Source organism: Rhinoraja longicauda, chromosome 22, assembly GCF_053455715.1.
Source record: "Rhinoraja longicauda isolate Sanriku21f chromosome 22, sRhiLon1.1, whole genome shotgun sequence".
NCBI lineage: Eukaryota > Metazoa > Chordata > Chondrichthyes > Rajiformes > Arhynchobatidae > Rhinoraja > Rhinoraja longicauda.
In genome coordinates, this window is record NC_135974.1 from 24,745,783 (window position 1) to 24,766,609 (window position 20,827).

Genomic DNA, 20,827 nt, shown 5'->3' on the forward strand with positions numbered 1-20,827 from the left:
ATGTTTCAAATGAACCACTTAATATAAACTTCATCTGCTCTCAGGTAAATCAAAAAGATTCCATGGCTCTGCCATGTCATGGCCAAAGTTTAAAGTTCAAACAACATCACTAATGCACTTTCAACACATTGTTGTTGAGCTGGAGCATGCAGATGATGCTTGCATTTGCTCTTGCTCAGATCCAGAGGACCAAGCCATCGTTGACTCTTTCACTGAAGCATATGAAATGTAGGGCCTAACACTCAATATCAGCAAGGCAAAGATCTTCTATCAATCTGTCTCTGCCTTTTGGCAATAAAAGTTCATGGCAAGATGTCCGAAAACTTGGACCACTTCCCATATCTCAGTAGCTTTCAAGAAAGGAAGAAACCCATGATGGAATTTACCACTGCCTTATTCAACTCACATTTTTGATGTAGGTTCTCTCATTAAAAAAAAAATCCTTAAATTAATTTTATATATGCTCTATTCTTACCTCTCAATGCAACAACTTTTATTTGAAGAATAGAATTTGAAGAATTTGAAGAAGGTCTGAAGAAGGGTCTCGACCCAAACTGTCACCCATTTCTTCCTGTCCCGCTGAGTTACTCCAGATTTTTGTGTCTATCTTCGGTTTATCATCATCATCATCATATCATATCATATATATACAGCCGGAAACAGGCCTTTTCGGCCCACCAAGTCCGTGCCGCCCAGTGATCCCCGTACATTAACACTATCCTACACCCACTAGGGACAATTTTTACATTTACCCAGCCAATTAACCTACATACCAGTTCCTTCCTACACAACTCTTATTTATTAGATGGACTTGCAACAAACAAGTTATGAAATGTAATCAGATGAGAACATCTCATGGAGCAGAGATTTTAATGCAATTGGGTACAACATTCGGTTGAGCGAAGGAAAGGGGCAGCTGAATATTACTGGCTCAGGTCATGGAGCAAAAGAACTGGCAGACGCTGGACAAAGGGCCGGTAGGAGGAGGACCAGGCAGTCTAACCTCCCGCACCTTCAAGGTCGGCTGTAGGAGGCACCCACCGGGGCACGAAGGCTGGAGGACCAGAGAGGAGAGGGGGAGAGGCGGTAGGGCCAGGGACGATCCACAGTGAGACAGTGGGCTGAGGACGGGCCGCAGAAAGGTGGTCGGGATGCTGAGAACAAAGAGCGATCTGGCAGGAGGTGGGAGATAAGAAGGAAGAGAACAAAGAAGGACCCGGCAGGGGAGCCGTTGAGAATAGGAACGGACCAGGTCGGGGGGGGGGGGGGGGGGGGTGGGAAGGATCGCTGAGTACAAAGAGGGATCATTGGGACTCTAATGAGTGCAACTTTGGCAGCGCCAGATATGTGGCGACTCTTTGCGTATTTTGTGTATTGCACGCAAAAACAAGGAATTTCAATATACCTAGGTACGTGTGACAATAACATATCATTGAATCATTGAATTCATGGTTTATTTATTTTTCCAAAAGTGTCCCAATGTCAATTGTGTTATTTTTTAAATGTGGCAAATGTACATTTACATTTTAGAAAACATTTAGAAAATATCAGATGGATCCCCCTCCCTCCCCTCCCTCTCCCCATCCCTCCACCCTCTCCCTCCCTCTTTCTCTCCCTCCCTCCCTCCCTCCCTCCCTCCCTTACCTTTCTCTCTCCCTCCTCTCTCCCTCCTCTCTCTCCCGCTCTCTCCCTCCCCTCTTCTCTCTCCCTCCCCCTCTGTCATTCCCTCTCTCTCTCTTCCTCTCTCTCTTCCTCCCCCTCTCTCTGTCCATCGCTCTCTCTCTCTCTCTCTCCCTCCCGCCAATTCTCATTTGAACTTTGCTTTGAGCCAATGAAGCAAGTGAATTGACTGGATTTATAATTCATAATGCTAAAACCAAACATCAACACATAACAATGGAAAAGATGAAACATCCTTTCTGATCATTGCGAGAATGATGACAACAACTTCATTATTGTCGCACTCTTGACAGAATTTATTTTTCATGGAATAGTTTCTATGGATTTTAGAGGTATTTCAAACACCTCCAACAGAGATTCCTTGGGTGCATTCATAGATAGATAACATCACAGAGATTCAAATGTGCACTGTTGTTTACACTTAGATCACAGCTGAAGTATTAGAGAAAAAGTTCTCCAATGCTAGTGTCTTAAGAAGTTATGCCTCCTTTATCCAGCCTTTGCAATTGAATTGACATCCTAAGCCTATCCACCTAACTCCCCCTGTTTAAAACTCAACATATCAAGAAAGCTTTTAGTCCCCTATATTTTGTCACTTTTTTTTGCTCGTCATTTATTTTCCGTAACATCTATAAAGTGCAATGAGTTCTTCTTTAACTTTACCAATTCTCATAAATGTTGCTCTCGTAGAAAGAATCAATCCAGAGAGGCCCACCATCTCAAACATCTGTTTTCAGCCAATTTAATTTGTGCCACATTATATCAAGAAATGGCTGACAGCATTGGATATGGCAATACCTCTGGGACCCAACAAAGTCCAGCTGCAATGCTGCAGATTTGCATCAGAATTAGCAATTGCTCTTGCCAAGCTGTTGTAATACAGTTAAAACATATGTAGCCACCCCGACAATTTGGAAAGTTGCCCATGAATAACCAATCCACATGGAGCAGTCAAATGCAAACTAGCTAATTAACAGCGAGTCATCAGCAGGGTGATGGAAGGCATGGCTGGCAGTGCAAGGGAATGGCACAAATAATGGCACTTCCTCACAAATAATACCCTCATTTACAATTTAATTTGAGCTACTTTCATCCAAATTTGATGGAAGCCTTAGTTCAAACATTAAAACCTTAGAAAACCTCCTGAGGTGAAGTCAGGTGAGAGTAACGGCCCTTCACAGGAAGCATTGACAAAACGTAACATCAAGGGATCCTAATGTAATTGAACTTAATGGAGAATAGGAAAAGAAAATCCTCGCGTAAGAATCATACCTCACATTGGTAAAGATAATCGGGGCTGTAAATCAACTCGAATCCAAGACCATAGAGCACAATCATCTTCAACGACCTCAGCAAATAATGCAAAGGTTCACGCTTACATGCCACAAGATCAGGACAACATTCAGATAAAGGCAGAAAGGGATCGTGTAATTTTGTGTCAGGAAGTGATCATGACCAGCCAGGCAGTCTAACGATCTACCTGTAATATTTAACACCATTACCACTGACAAGTTCCCCACCATCGATATATTTGCATGGAAGGGGCATCAGAAATGTAATTGCAATAGCAACATAAATACTACAACTGCAATGGCAGGTCAAAATGGTGTATTTACAGAACTACTCTCTTTCTGATTCCTAAAGCTGTTAGACCTATTGTGTGGCCTGTTGGAGCGATGGAGTGAAATCCACACTGCCATGAATGAGAGCACGTTAGAGTCCAACAAAATCCAGAGCACATCAGCCATTGCTCTAAAGATTTATTCCATTTCATTCCATGGCTGTGGTGTGCCTCATGATCAAAAAACATTGCAGCAATTAACTAAGGTTTCTTCACAAAAAAATCCCTAATATCCCTTCCATTGGGAAAGGCAAAACCAATAAAGAAACTCACATTCCCCTCCAAGTCTCAAATTCAGAAATAAATGGCTTCTTTCTTTATTGTTGTTGAGTTTAATTACTCCATTTTACAAACTGACATCAATGATGAATTATCCTCATTACATAGACCTCGGAAGTTCAAAAAGACAGCTTCCCACCTATTTCTAAGAGATATTAAGGATGGGCAGTAAATGTCGGCCTTATCAGAGAGGCATACATTCCACAAATTAACTGAAAAGAACAATTTGGTTCCTGTGCTCAGGATCAGCAAAGATAATCTTGCTATTCCTTAATGCCAATTGGTATCCTGGTGGGGTCAACAATCTATATATTCAAAGCACATGGACAAGGCAGAGAACTCTGTTAATTGTTATATTGTCAAAATAATTACATTTTTGAGGTGAACTAAAGCCTTCCAGTAAATGTTCTGTTTTGGGACATATGACAATGAAACACTCTTAACTCTTGATTTTCACGAAGACAAAGAAGGACACACTAGAAAAAAATAATTTGATGATCTTTTTACTTTAATGTTTCAAATGTTTATAAATTAAATCTCAGTTTCCATTGAGGGAAAATGATTTTTTTTTAAATATAAAAGGAGTGTAAATTAGTTATGTGTGGAAAACATGAACCGAAGTGTTAAGGGCCTGTCCCACTTAGGCGATTTTAAGGCGACTGCTGGCGACTAGGCTGTCGCCAACAGTTCGCCGGGGTGTCACGGGCATGATCGTGAGGAGTCTTCCGAAAATCGTAGTGGATCTCGGCACGTCGCTGAGAAAACATCCAGTTTGAAATTTCTCGGCGACAGCTGGCTTGTCGGCAGGTATCGTTGCTTATTGCGGGCGCTGTCGCATGCTGTCCCCAGGTTTGCTAGGTTCTCTTAGATGCATTTGGAAGCACATAATACTAAAATAAGTAAAGTCATTTCAGGATACCATAAAATAATTGTGTTTAACCAGTTTATTTACCGTCAGGACATTTGGCAGGTAGATTGGATGCGACAGTTTGACGGTCAGGTAAGCATGGGAATTTTCGCAATGTTTATGGCCATCAGCGATTACATTTAAAGTAGGCTCCCAACCCAGATATGCAACCCAGAAACCAGATATGCATCTCCCGTACATTTTCAAAGAATGCCCACACTCCGCACAAAAATCAATTTAACCACTTTTAAAATTAAATTTCTTAATACTGCTATTAGTAAACTGGAAATCAATCCAGTTTATGCCTTGTAACCGTGAAGCTTGGTTTTCAAGTAACCCGGGCAAGATGTTATATTTCGAAACTCTCAAGTACTTACCGACTTGTCAGTGATTTCAGTGAAAATTAGGACGCCGGAGAAGCATTGACATCCTGGGAATTCCGCGATGTTTCCGAAGATGGTGTCATCTCGACCTGACTCGGCATTGTCGTGGTCATTGTCGTCGGGTAAAATAAAATGTTGGCGATCTGCTACGACTTTGACAGTCACCGGCAGCTGCCTAACAATAACGCCCAAGTGGGACAGGCCCTTTACATTCACATGAAAATTTATATTTGAATCCCAACTGGTGGTGCAACAGATCGTACTTACAGGCAAAATTATTGTCGATTATTGAGATTTGTATACTGAAATTCCAAGTGGAAGTATTTGTTTTGGTTAATTCAGAGCGCGGAAATATTGCAAACATTTTAATATGGCCATTCATACAACCAACAGATGTATTTGTAACTTATTGGTCAGATTTTGTAGTCATTCTTCTAAAGGACATGTGTCTTGTGGCTTTTCCAAGTCTAATCTTCAGATTCAGTGGGAAAATGAGATTTTTTATTTATGACCTATTCTCAACGCAAAACAAATATCCTGGAACTGTTCTTTTTATGAGGTATATGAATGTTTCATTGAATTCCAAACCACTGATTTAACAATATCATTGACACTAAATAACAAACTTTATGTACATGTAGATTGAAATGCCCTCTGACAATTCAGTTTAAAAAAAAATGTTGCTCCTATATTTTCTGAGCACTTCGACTAATATCCCTTTAAGTCTGTTCTACCCAGGTTTTTTACACTTCAAAGGCAGACAAAAAGACTCAAATTGGATATTGCATGATTCGCTCTGCACACACACACAAGCATAAGGCTAAAGATGCAATATCTAGCTTCTAACTATCTGTCCAAATCCCAAACATTATCCATTATGCTAGATGTCAATTACAGGGGTTTTCAATGGGCTTCCAGAATCCAGGGTGCTCTTCACAAAGGTTGGTCTCCTGCATCGGGTTGTGTCAGTGTCATTGTCACCCCCTTGGTGGGAACCTTCAACATTGTCCTTCACTTTCCATGGTTCTTGTTGGCTTCACCAGCTATGGTCAAGGTTCTTCACAACTGAACACCAGGGATGAGTTACCACTGCTCTAACTTGCTGATGGGAGTTGCTTATACTCATGCTGTGGCCCAACAGATGTATTTGTAACTTATTGGTCAGATTTTGTAGTCATTCTTCTAAAGGACATGTGTCTTGTAGCTTTTCCAAGTCTAATCTTCAGATTCAGTGGGAAAATGAGATTTTTTATTTATGACCTATTCTCAACGCAAAACAAATATCCTGGAACTGTTCTTTTTATGAAGTGTATGAATGTTTCATTGAATTCCAAACCACTGATTTAACAATATCATTGACACTAAATAACAAACTTTATGTACATGTAGATTGAAATGCCCTCTGACAATTCAGTTTAAAAAAAAATGTTGCTCCTATATTTTCTGAGCACTTCGACTAATATCCCTTTAAGTTTGTTCTACCCAGGATTTTTTACACTTCAAAGGCAGACAAAAAGACTCAAATTGGATATTGCATGATTCGCTCTGCACACACACACAAGCATAAGGCTAAAGATGCAATATCTAGCTTCTAACTATCTGTCCAAATCCCAAACATTATCCATTATGCTAGATGTCAATTACAGGGGTTTTCAATGGGCTTCCAGAATCCAGGGTGCTCTTCACAAAGGTTGGTCTCCTGCATCGGGTTGTGTCAGTGTCATTGTCACCCCCTTGGTGGGAACCTTCAACATTGTCCTTCACTTTCCATGGTTCTTGTTGGCTTCACCAGCTATGGTCAAGGTTCTTCACAACTGAACGCCAGGGATGAGTTACCACTGCTCTAACTTGCTGATGGGAGTTGCTTATACTCATGCTGTGGCCCAACAGATGTATTTGTAACTTATTGGTCAGATTTTGTAGTCATTCTTCTAAAGGACATGTGTCTTGTGGCTTTTCCAACTCTAATCTTCAGATTCAGTGAGAAAATGAGATTTTTTATTTATGAGCTATTCTCAACCAAAATAAATATCCTGGAACTGTTCTTTTTATCAGGTATATGAATGTTTCATTGAATTCCAAACCACTGATTTAACAATCTCATTGACACTAAATAAGTAACTTTATGTACATGTAGATTGAAACTTCTCTCAAGTTTGGCCATCTGGATAGCAAAGTGGGAAGGACAATCCAAGCCACTTCAAAGGCTAATGAGTTTGAAGAGAAGCTTTGAAAGCAACTCTTCAAATGAGGGAGGGGCAAGCACATAATGTAGGGTCCATTTAATCTCCCTCTCTTTTGTTACTCGTTCTCTAGAATATTTATCAATGGATCAGAATTGTGGTCATTAGTACTTATTCTTGCCATATTATCACCTAACTAGTTAGATTTATTGATTTGGATCCCATTCTAGCCTAAAGTGAGTTTGGCTAATTGTTCCATTGCTCCCAGCAGCTCATTCCAAAGAGCTGTTTGGCCACATTGAATGACATATAAATTCTTAGATCATTTTCAATATTCCAAATTCTATCAAAATCTATTTTTAATATCTTTTTCAGTGTTCTGTAGAACACTTAGTGTGTTGGTGGCGTGAGCCACAGGGTGTTGCATGTGTCTAGTGCCCTGATATAAATCCAAATGCCGCCGCTGGCTAGCAAATTTTGCGAAAAAGGGAGGTGAGTGCGTAAGCCTCCCCCTGCCAGTACATCACCTCTGCATCATCAAGACTCTCGCAGTGCCTCCTCGTGGCAACACATGGTAACTGGGGCCACCTTCAGTTCCAGGCTAAACTGCGTGGAGATCTTGGAGGAACTCTGACATCCCGAGATGTGACGTGCAGGCCCACCGTCGTGTGGGCATGTCCTGACATCCATCAACCAGGTCCCAACTATGGGTTATATAGCATCCCGCTGCCTTGTGGGTAAGGCTCAGGAGAGCCAAAGGCACTGGAGCTGGAGTCCCTAAGGACGGTCAGCTGATCCCTCGTGCGTTCGCCTTCCTGCATCTCCTGCAACTGAGTAGGCCCCAGACGTATGTAAGGGGTTTTCTGCACCGAGCTTTCGCCCGACCTAAGGTCCCCGTGCCTTGCTCTGGTCCCTCGACCAGGCCGCGCACACTGGTTCCCCGTGAGTGGTTCAACCCACTCACCCCCTACGGTTCTAGACACTGGACTTAGATGCAGGAGCGTTGATAGTGCAGAAAAATTCAACCAGACCAGATTTGAAGACCAGGGTTTAAACGGAAAAGGATTTTATTGTGCACTTGGGACTATTGTACATGAATGCTTTTACACAGTTCTATCAGACATATACTGAATTACATGAATACCCAACACATATTTACTTATACACCCACGTTAATTAAGCCACCCTCCCCTCTACACTAAAACTATGACCAGGATGTGCAGGATTGGGGTACATGCTCACCATGGGGCTATTACTGGGGTCACTGGCTGTTCGTGCTGCTTCTCCGCTGTTTTCTGTGAGGGTCGTGCTTGTTCCGTGAGTTTCTTCCTTCCGTTCTTCCCGGTGAGTCTCCGTTCTCCGTGCCGTTTGTTGCGTCCTCTGACTTCTGCCTTGCATGAGTTTAAAACCCAAAAGTCGTGGCCAGTTATACTAATCCTGACCCGTCCTATCTCCCGCCAGATCTCGGGATCTCTTTGTTTCAAAGATAGGTTTTCGAGATTTCTCTTTGATCTGCGTTATGTCCGGGGGGTACCGGTGATGGCTAGACGGTCTGTTAATCTGTTTCTCGTTGAGAGGTGATGGGTTTAACTGGTTTCCCATCACCTGCCAGATAGGTTTCTATGGGCTATTGTGCCCCCTTAACGGGATTAACTGTGTAGGTCGGCTTGGGGCGTTGTGAGTATGCTAATGTCAGTGCCCCAGTGTCTGGACTTCGACCTGGTTTCGCTGGTTTCTGCACGGCCAATATCCATCCGTTGTTCTGGCCGTGGCTTTGCAGAAACCTAAAGACTGGGCTGTGGGGTTTTTTGCTTTTGTGGCTGGTCACGAGGTCCCGCGGCCATCTTGGGACCCACGGATTGTGACATCCCTTGGTAAACTGACCGCAGCCTTTCTCCGCTATCAGCCCCAGTCTCCCGTGTAAAATGTCCAAACTGCAGCTCTTTGGTTTGGTGTTGATTGCAGAATGAGGGAAAACTTCTCAAATCTTACACGTAGCAGCCACGCCGTTCCTCTGGAATCAGCCTATCAGGTCGAGAGGGGAATGCAGATGCTGAGCAAGTTTGTATACCCATTTACCTGCCCAGGCTCAGTTGCCAAATCAAATGGAGAGGACACTTCATCCTTGCTGGAAACAATGAGATGTAATTACAGGTGAAAAATCCCCCTCTCCAAGCAAGACAATGCTAAGCCACACCATCATCTCTCGCAGATGGACGGATGCCAGTACAGAACACTTAGCATTAAAAATCGCAACGTTTACTTCCCAGTTTGTTATCTGAGAAGTCTTCAATGGGATTATCTACTCAGCTTTGTTTAACCATGGCTTTTGCTGGACAAACCTACTATCTGACAGACTTGACATAAATCCACAATAAAAGCATAATAAACTATGGACCAAATGCTGGTAAACAGAATTAATAAATATGTGTAGGAAGGAAGTGCAGATGCTGGTTAAAAATACGGGTATGTACTTGATGGGCACATTTACAGAGGCCAATTGACGTACAAAATCAATTGGGTGTGGGAGGAATCCGGAGCACCTGGAGGAAACCCATGTGGTCACAGGGAGAAACACTACACAAACAGCACCTGACGTCAAGATCAAACCTGGGTCTCTAATGTTGTGAGGCAGCAGATCTACCAGCTGTACCCCTTTGCCACATTGGTGGGCCGAAGAACCTGTTTCTCAGTTGCATGACTCGCTGATTCTATATTAGCAGCAATTGCTGACACTTTCCCAAGTGACGGCGAAACCTAGGCCAATTTATCAAAAGTATCATGCATTTGCTTTTTTTGATGATCAACAGAAGCTATCTGTACGTTCTCCCTGTAACCTGTGTGGGTTTTGCCTGGGTGCTCACACACTCCAAAGATGTTTAGGTTTGTAAGTTAGTTGACTTTGGTAAAATTGTAAATTGTCCCTCGTGTGTGTTTGTAGGATAGTGTTAGTGTGCGGGGATCGCTGGTCGGTATGGACTTGGTGGGCTGAAGGACCTCTTACCATGCTGAGTCTCTAAACTAAACTAGACTGAAGTGTGCACATGTGCGGGACTCTCGGGCGGGCGAGGCCTGCGGAATCAGCGATAATTTCCAGACGCTTTGAAGATGTGCATTACAGAAATGAGTTGCTTCAAGCTTAAATAAAGTTTAAGTAAATTGGAATTCTCATTTGCCTCACAACAATTTAAGCAACTCAATCTCAGATGTTAAGCAGAGATGGAGAAACTATTGAAACCACAACGCTTGGATCTGGATCCCAACTCACCTACTGCAGCAAAGGAATGGAAGCACTGGCTTTGTACACTAAATAACTTCTTTGACGAGTGTGGCGACAATGCTGCAGACAAATTCAGGACATTAATAAGCTCTGTCTCTTATGATGTATATGATTACATAGAGGAATGTACAACTTATGATTCTGCTATTGATGTACTAAGCAGACTCTTCGTTAAGACGCCCAATGTAATATTTGCTCGACACCTCCTTGCTACTCGTAAACAAAAACCTGGTGAGTCACTTGATGAGTTTTACAAGAATTTCAAAGACTTAGTTAAGACTGTGCCTTCAAAGCAGTTACAGCTGATCAATATCGACAGGAACTTATTCGAGACTCGTTTATCAATGGTTTGGCATTGCCTTTAATACGACAGAGACTATTAGAAAACAAAACCTTGGATTTACAGTCAGCTTACAATCAAGCTTACTCATTGGAATTGGCTCAGAGAAATTCAGATGCTTATGGCTCATCTAATGTATATTCTGCTGCAACTAATACAAAAGAATCTCACCCAAGTACTAATATGGAGCAAGCTGAAACAATTTCTACTGATAAATGTGCCCTTGCTGCCGCATATATTATCCAAAAAGGAATTGTTACTTTTGCGGGGGTAATATTCATAATAGAGAGAAATGTCCTGCTCGAGAGGCAACTTGTAATAGTTGTGGCAAGAAGGGACATTAGAGAGAGAGAGATGGACAAACTTGTTGAACAGGGAAACCTTAAAGATACATTCCCTTATCTTGATAATATAACTATTGCAGGAAAAGACCAAGCTGAACATGACAAAAATGTACAGCGGTTTTTAGAAGTTGTACATTCTAAAAATTTAACATTTATTGAGGCTAAGTCAATAATATCAGTGTCATCAATTAATATTCTTGGTTATTGGGTTGGAAATGATATGATCGCACGGTAGCGCAGCGGTAGAGTTGCTGCTTTACAGCGAATGCAGCGCCGGAGACTCAGGTTCGATCCTGACTACGGGTGCTGCACTGTAAGGAGTTTGTACGTTCTCCCCGTGACCTGGGTGGGTTTTCTCCCACACTCCAAAGACGTACAGGTATGTAGGTTAATTGGCTGGGTAAATGTAAAAATTGTCCCTAGTGGGTGTAGGATAGTGTTAATGTACGGGGATCGCTGGGCGGCACGGACTTGGAGGGCCGAAAAAAAGGCCTGTTTCCGGCTGTATATATATGATATGATATGATATGATATCAAGCCTGATCAAGAAAGACTCCGCCCACTCCAAGAGATACCTGTTCCAGCTACATTAAATTCTCTACGAAGGGTTCTTGGCATGTTTGCATATTATGCTAAATGGATACCAAATTTCTCTGACAAAATTCAACCTTTGATTAGAGCAAAATCTTTCCCCCTTGACTCTACAGCAATTGGTGCCTTTACTTCTTTAAAGAAACAATTAGAATCTGCGACATTACACGCCATCGATGAGGATCTCCCCTTTGTTGTTGAATGTGTTGCCTCTGATTTAGCAGTATCAGTAACATTAAATCAAGGAGGGCGACCAGTGGCTTTCATGTCTCGTACTCTCCAAGGTAGTGAAATGCATTACCCACCCGTCGAAAAGGAAGCTACAGCAATTATTGAAGCAGTGAGAAAATTGAGTCATTTCCTTGCTCGCCAGCACTTCACTTTGATAACAGATCAGTGTTCAGTAGCTTTTATGCTAGATAATCAAAAGCGAACGAAGATTAAAAACAGTAAAATTCATGAATTCATGAATGATTGAATTATCTGCATATAGTTATTCAATTGAGTACCGCCCTGGTAAGGATAATGTTGCTCTGGGTACATTAACTCGAGCATTTTGAGCCTCTGTTCATTCTTCTGCACTCACTGATCTTCACAATGGGCTGTGTTATCCTGGAGTCACTCGTATGTTACGCTATGTTCATTCCAAGAACTTACCTTTCTCTACAGAAGATGTGAAGATGATGTGTGCTTCATGTAGAATCTGTGCTGAATTAAAACCAAGGTTTTTCCGTCCTGAAGAAGGAAGATTGATCAAAGCTACTCAACCTATGGAACGTTTGTGTATTGACTTCAAAGGGCCTTTACCATCCCTCTCTCAAAATGTTTATATACTTACCATAGTTGATGAATATTCGAGGTTTCCATTTGCCTTTCCTTATCCAAATATGTCAGCTGCTATGGTTATCAAATGTTTAGATCAACTGTTTTCATGCTGTGGATTTCCAAGTTACATACATTCTGATAGAGGCACCTCATTCATGTCAAAAGATTTAAAGGGCTACCTTTCTAATAGAGGAATTGCAACAAGTAAAACAACACCATATCATCCTATTGGAAATGGTCAGGTTGAGAGGTATAACGGAATCATTTGGAAAGCAGTGAAACTGGCTTTAAAGTCAAATGACATACCAGATCAGCAGTGTGTTCTACCAGATGCATTACACTCCATCAGATCTCTACTGTCAACCGCTACCAATACTACTCCACATGAGCGGTTCTTTAACATCAAACGGCATTTTTCTAGTGGTACTTCTCTACCATCATGGTTGACTAGCCCTGGGCCTGTGTTGCTTCGTCGATATGTCCGATCAAATAAGAATGAGCCCTTTGTTGATGAAGTTGAACTGACTGATGTCAACCCTTCTTATGCAACTATCAAGTATCAGGATGGACATCAGTCAACTGTCTCACTTCGTGACCTTGCACCATGTCCATCTTCTCCATCAGCTCCATCACTCCTTGATAATATTAATCGAGAACTTCCTTCAACACTCCCATCATCCCCAATGAAAACTTCTATAAGTAATTCTAAAATTGAAAATGTAAATAACAATATGAGTGAACTTGATGACCAAGCAATATATGCTCCACCAGCTATTGAAACAACATTATCTCCAGATGCTCCAGTGCTATGACGGTCATCAAGACATACTAAACCTCCTGACCGTCTCAACTTATAAATAGGAGGGGAGAATGAAGTGTGCGCATGTGCGGGACTCTCGGGAGGCTTGCGGAATCAGCGATAATTTCCAGACGCTTTGAAGATGTGTATTACAGAAATGAGTTGCTTAAATTGTTGTGAGACAAATGAGAATTCCAATTTACTTAAACTTTATCTAAGCTTTAAGCAACTCAACTAAGATGGCCTGCTGATTTCTCACAATATTTTGACTCACCAGTCGGAGTGAGGGAAGTAAAAACCATGTGCAATAGAATGCCAATCCTCTCATTTCATATAAAAGACAAGAATATTGGTCAATATACTGTTGCAGCAGTAACATCGCGTATGAATCACGGCATATGCATTGGAGTGATGACAGGACAATCACCCACACACAATTTGTTGCCTTCAAACTGTATTGTCAATCCTTGGATCGGCTCCACAATAACTGCAGCTGTTAAACAACATGACATAACCTTGATCAAATAGAGCATATGAAGATAAATCTGTTTCAAAATCCATAAAGAGTCTATTAGAATTAATTGCAAAGGACATGAGATAGAATAGCTGTCAATTAAAATCCAGGGTGATATTTTAAAAATTCAATAATTCGAATGGCGAACATAGTTTTCTCTCGTGGGACCATGAGAAGCCCCAATTCTGTCAGTTCCATCTATCACACACCAGAGTAATTACCACATTGATTTAAGCCTTGCTTATTGCGCTATGATCTGCAAAGAGTTTTTAATAGATTTGAATGTAATTGACATAATGTCACAGAATTACATCTCATGCATTCACAATATGACAAAGGATGAGGTCCAAATCATCAGAATAATGAAAGGCTTGGATGTGGAGAGGATGTTTCCACTAGTGGGAGAGTCTAGGGCTAGAGGTCATAGCCTAAAGGATGTTCTTTTAGGAAGGAGATGAGGAGAACTATTTTTAGTCAGAGGGTGGTGAATCTGTGGAATTCTTTGCCACAGCAGGCTGTGGAGGCCATCAATGGATATTTTTAAGGCCGAGATAGATAGATTCTTGGTTAGTACGGGTGTCAGAGGTTATGGGGAGGAGGCAGGAGGATGGGATTAGAAGGGAGAGATAGATCAGCCATGATTGAATGGCGGATTAGACTGGATGGGGGCCGAATGGCCGAATACTACTCCTATCCCCTATGACTTATGAATATAAAAGATCAGTGTGGGATGATGGGAATGATGGATCTGGAGAGGTAATTCAAGGTGATTTGTGACAGGTGAGGTTACAGTACTGTTCTTGCACCTCCAATATCTCAGACCAAAGTCATCCAGGACAAGGAAATGAGAGTCTGGTTTTGCCGATGGTCTCCGAGTTTCAAATGAAATCATCCCATCTCATCAATCCACACTGCTCACTGCACTGAATTTGTTATTACAGTAATTAACATGAACAGACTATTTTAAATCCTTATTTAGAAGCAATAGGACAAATCATATGGGGATATTAAAGATCATGTGCAAAAGGTATCTTTTGCACTTTGCAAAATAACCTTCAAATAATGTCACTCTCCTGGACTATTTCAGGGGCATGAGAAGGGATAGTATTCATGAAGGTCAACATATTTTTTTTATAATCATGACCTTTTGGAGTAAATTCAGATCTTATTTTTGAAATAATACAAAAAATGAATTCCATTAATGCAGTCACATTTCCTGCTTTCAGAAATATCTCTGGGTTTCTTTTTCCAATGCTAGAGGTTGCAAGCAAACAAACCATTTCAGTAGACATTCAGGCATCCAGGCGTGAGAAAAGGACTTTACATTGGATTATTAGAGTTACTTGCATGTTTAATTTATTCATGTTTTCAGGATATGTGGGTAAATAGTGAGATTTTTATAACAACGCAGGAGGCTACAGACATATAGGTCAGAGTGGGTGCCAAAAGCTGGAGTAACTCAATGGGTCAGGCAGCATCTCTGGAGAAAAGGAATAGGCGACGTTTCAGGTTGAGACCCTTCTTCAGACTGAGAGTCAGAGGCTTGGATAGAGTGGATGTGGAGAGGATGTTTCCAATAGAGGGAGAGTCTAGAACTAGAGGTAATAGCCTCATAATTAAAGGACGTCCTTCTAGGAAGGAGATGAGGAGAAATTTCTATAGGTGGTGAATCTGTGTAATTCTTTGCCACAGAAGGCTGAAGAGGCCAAGTCAGTGGATATTTTTAAGGCAGAGATAGATAGATTCTTGATTAGTACAGGTGTCAGAGGTTATGGGAGAAGACAAGAGAATGGGGTTAGGAGGGAGAGGTAGATCAGCCATGATTGAATGGCAGAGTAGACTTGATGGGCCGAATGGCCTAATTCTACTCCTATTCCTTATGTCCTTATGACCTAATGACCTTATGACCTTATGACCTTATGAATGGGAAACGAGAGATATAGATAAATAGAACAAATTAATGAAAGATATGGAATGGAATGGTGAGTTAAAATGGCAGGCAACAGGAACTCCAGGATTGTCCCCATGAGCTGAATGCAAATGCTCTGCAAAGCCCTCACCAAATGTACATTTGGTTTCTCCATTGCAGAGGGGATCAAATTGTGATTACGAAATCCTGTTCGCTAGAGTGGAAGAAGTGCCAGTGAATCACTACTTCATTGGAAGGAACGTTTGGGTCTCTGAATGATGGGGAGAGAAGAGTGTTGCATCTCCTGCAGTTGTGTGTGCAAGTGCCATGGAAATGGAGTGGTTGCTTGAGGTGGAAGAGGAGATGGTGGAGTCAAGAAGAGAATGGCCTCTTTGGAAATTTTGAAAGAGGACTGGTGGGGAAGATGTGCCTGGTGATAGAATCTCATTTAAGATGATGGAAATTGCAAAAGGATAACCTATTGATCATGGATGCTGGTGGTGTGGAAAGTGATGACTAGGGGTATTCTATCCTATATTTGCCCACCCACGTTGATCATCAAAAACAAAGGAGAGTGGGGGTGGGAGGAGAATATTTCTTTAATCTGCAGTACAGTTACAGTTGTTATGCAGCAAAATGATGGTTCACAAGTTCACATGTTACAGGAGTAAAGTTAGGCCATTTGGCCTGTCGAGTCTACTCCGCCATTCAATCATGGCTGATCTCTGCCTCCTAATTCCATTTTCCTGCCTTCTCCCCATAACCCTTGACACCCGTTCTAATCAAGAATTTGTCTATCTCTGCCTTAAAAAATATCCACTCACTTGGCCTCCATAGCCCTCTGTGTCAATGAGTTCCACAGATTAACCACCCTCTGAATTTAAGAAGTTCCGGTGTTGACACTTGTTGGTGTGATCAATTTTATTGGTGACGGGCAGTGATAACTTGGGAAGAAATGGCAGCATGCTCAAACTGAAAACTCTTTTCCTTCAAAATATTCCACGGGATTACCACATCCAGCTGAACAGCTCCTCAATTAATTGTTTTAATGTCTCATCCAAGAGAAACCACAACTAACAACGTAGCACATTCTCATCACTGCCAATTTGGGTTACGTACTGATGTTCTGCATTGGGGCTTGTAACCACAAACTTCTGGCAAACGAGAAAATCTATTTATAACAAAAATTACAGCAGAGCCAGAAACTCAGCTATCATCTTGCAAACGTTACATTTCAGGAATCGTTCCTTTATATTAGAAAAATGCACATCTTTCCTTTTCTGAAGAATGTTTACAGAGGAAAATCAGGAAATTATTACATTAGTTAACTTACAATTACAGATAGGATACTGAACGCCTTAGAAGTGTGCAGTTATCCAGGACAGCAAAGAGATTCTCAACTAACAATTTGTCAACTGTTTGCTGGACAAACATTTGAATTTTTTTTAATGAAGAGTTGACTAGAATTATCAGTAAGAGGAGGTCTGTGAATATTATTTACATAGACCTTCAGGAAGCATTTATTAAAGTGTCTCAATCAAGAATATCAGCTAATGTTAAAATTCATGAATTCAAACGCAATTATTGGTCTAGTTACGAGACTGTCTGAATGGCAGGAGAAAAGTTGAGATAACAAACAGATATTCAATTTAGCAAGGATTATGTGTTAAGACTGCAAATACAAGCTGTTTTTAATCACACATTTCACAATATGTGGGTGGAAAGCTGCATATCAGGGTTTGTGATTTCACAAAACTAGGTGGCAGTGCAATCAGAATGGATTGAAGCATCAAATTACAGAAGAGTATTAATAGATTAATGAGCTGGACTGGACCTTAACAACTAGATTTTAATCCAGGCAATGTTAAGTTTTCGTTTTAGAGATACAACGTGGAAACAGGGCCTTCGATTCATTGAGTCACTAGACACTAGGGATGATTTACAGCAGCCAATTAACCTACAAACCTGCATGCCTTTGGAATGTGAGAGGAAACTGGAGCACCCGGAGAAAACCCACGTGGTCAAAGGGAGAACATACAAACTCCGTACAGTCACCACCCTTAGTCAGGATCGAGCCTGGGTCTCTGGCGCTGTAAGGCAGAAACTTTAGTACTACGTTACTGTGCCACCCCATGGAGCTATCTTTGTTGAGTTACGAAAAACAGAATATTTTCTGAATCTTGGATGTCTAGGTGATTTAAAATAGGCATGTAATTTCTAAAATAGTATTGAAAAATAGAGAAAATGATCAACATCTCTTCATGGGGTGTTGGCTTTTATTCAGAGGACTAGTATACATGCACAGCAGTTGTTGGACTCTAGACCGAGAGGGCAAGGTTACCAACTACAGTCATCGTCTGCCTGGAGTATTAAAAGCAGCTCAAGGCACCACAATTCAGGAAGGATGTAATAGCCTTGGAAGTTTGCAACATCCTTTTAGGCCAGCCATGGTGGTGCAGCGGTAGAGTTACTGCCTTACATCAAATGGAATGCCGGAGACCCAGGTTCGATCCTGACTACGGGTGAAGTCTGTACGGAGTTTGCACATTCTCCCCTTTATCTGGGTGGATTTTCTCCAAGATCTTCGGTTTCCTCCCACACTCCAGAGAAGTACAGGTTTGTACGTTAATTGGCTTGGTAAATGTAAAAATTGTCCCTAGTTTGTGTGTAGGATAGTGTTAATGTGCATGGATTGCTGGTCGGTGTGGACCCATTGGGCCGAAGGGCCTGTTTTCACACTGTATCTCTAAACTAAACTAAACTAAACTACTGGAATGCACTGATGAACTCAAGAATAAATTTGAAAGTGGGATCATACTCTGGAATTTAGAAGGGATTTCACAGAAGTCTTCAAGCTTTTAGGATAATGAAAATATTCACATCAGCTGGGAAGTTTAGAACTAGGAGCCAGACAAACGAAAAAAATAGGTCTAAGGTTTTCAGAGTGAAATTAAACATTTATAAGAATGATACCTTCCAAGAATGGTAAAAGTTTAGTATTGAACTTTCATTTGCAAATGACAATTTCTGATGTCAGGTCAGTTACTAATTTTAATTCTGTGGAGGGATTTCCAAATGAAGATAATGATTTTATAATTAGATACCTTAACCCAAGAATAAGGAAGGCAACATGGAGAAAATAGGAACCCAGCTCGTACAGGACATTCCATGAAAAGATGATACAATCAGTGCAGCAAATGCTGATTGAAATGTAAGCAATTAACAAGGTAATCAAGGCTCAATGTGTTGGAGAAATTAGATATCCAATGGCTGGAAGCATATTGAATGTAGGAACTTGTCTCTAGTTGCACTTGAACCTCAGATTCGGGGTTGGAAGAATCTAAAGTGTACCATATATTTAACCTTGGAGGACAGACATGGGCATCCATGCAGATAACGTGAGCAACAGTACTGCCACGCACAGGAGTAACTCATTCTGTAATTGTTTTCAATGTATTGGAAACCATTGCATAGAATCTAAAAATATCATTTGTGCAATTGCAGCCCTCTCCTGAAATCCATCCTGAGACATCCATAATGGATTATTTATCATTGAATGGAAACTCCCATTTCGTGTAGGAAAGAACTGTAGATGCTGGTTTAAATCGAAGGTAGACACAAAATGCTGGAGTAACTCAGCGGGATAGGCAGCATCTCTGGAGAGAAGGAACGGGTGACGTTTTGGGTCGAGACTGAAGTCTGAAGAAAGGTCTCGACCCGAAATGTCACCCATTCCTTCTCTCCAGAGATGCTGCCTGTCCCGCTGAGTTACTCCAGCATTTCGTGTCTAACTCCCATTTAGAGTTTTTCTCCCCAACTTCATACTATACTGCACCTACAAATTTGAACAGCCTAAGATTTGTGGAATTATTTTATGATTCTCTTTATCAATCCCTAAACAATTTATACTTGATTAAAATTTTGCAGCTGTGTTTGTTCCACTTTATTTGAGGCCAGCAGTAATTCCTAGGATGCATCATTCAGGTATTTTACCATTCCAATTTCACCAGGCTAATTAACCTTTAATTTCCTTTCCTGACAATTTCCTATCCAGGTACTGTATTTTTTTGCCATGTCCATCAGTCTTCTAAGAATTACCTTGCAAGATACGTTATTAAACAGCTTCAGTGAATCACATACTTTAATCATAGAACAGACTACTTTTTCAAAAACAACACTAAATTTATTTTTAACAAATGGCTGTTGCTGCCATTTTAGTGCCATTACTTCTTAATGATGGTTAAGTTTACCCAAGTTATTATTTCTAAAATGTAGTCTCTTGCCAATATTTCACTACCATGCCCCACCTTATAATTCTCCTCTCTTTTTATATGAAGATGTTTCTTTTAAATTGGAAATGCTGGATTGAAAATTTGACACCAGAAATCTCTGCAGAGTTCTTTCAACAGCCGAAGGCTCAGTAACTGATATACTTCAAGATCTGATCATATTTTCACATTCAATTACATTTTTATAGGAAGTTTCAACAATCATATCTATCCCCCTGAAAATACCTATGGAGTTTTGCTCTTAGCGAAAGCATAAATACCAATTTAAAATATTTGTAATCCCCATCATATCTTCATTCCCTATAATATCTCCTTCTCTCACCACAAAATAGTTCAGTTTCACTTAATAATTCTTTTACCTTTTTATCCACTAATAAAGGGCTTTACGATTTATTTTCATATAACCTCCTTTCTTCATCGATATTTATCTTCAGTCTTAAACTTGCCTTGCTCTGTCATTCCAAATGAAATTTCTGAAAGTCCAGCTGAACTAAATCCAATATTTAACACCACAAAGTATGTCCTTGCTCATCTAACAATTCTGCCCTGCGGTGTAAAAAGGAACTACAGATGCTGGTTTAAACCGACTATAGACACAAAGCCGGTCAGGCAGCATCTCAGGTGAAAAGGAATAGGTGACGTTTGGGGTTGAGACCCTTCTTTAGCCTGATCCTTCTTCAGTGTCTGAAGAAGGGTCTCAACCTGAAATGCCACTTATTCCTTTTATTGGAGATATTGCCTGACCTGCTGAGTTACTCCAGCATTTTGTATCTAATTCTGCCCTGCAGTTTGAATAATGTGGTGAAAGTAGTGAACTTTATCACCTTTAGCTGATGGATTTTATTCAATAAGTTATCTTCTAATGAGTATTAAGAATTAAAAT

The 20,827-nt window shown here is 40.9% G+C and overlaps 1 protein-coding gene across 2 annotated transcripts in view; it reads right to left on the reverse strand.

Annotated features, from left to right (window-relative positions):
• The window catches only part of LOC144604686 (docking protein 5-like), a 257,087-nt gene that overhangs the window by 217,195 nt on the left and 19,065 nt on the right, over positions 1-20,827 (reverse strand). The gene's annotated exons all lie outside the window — the stretch shown is intronic.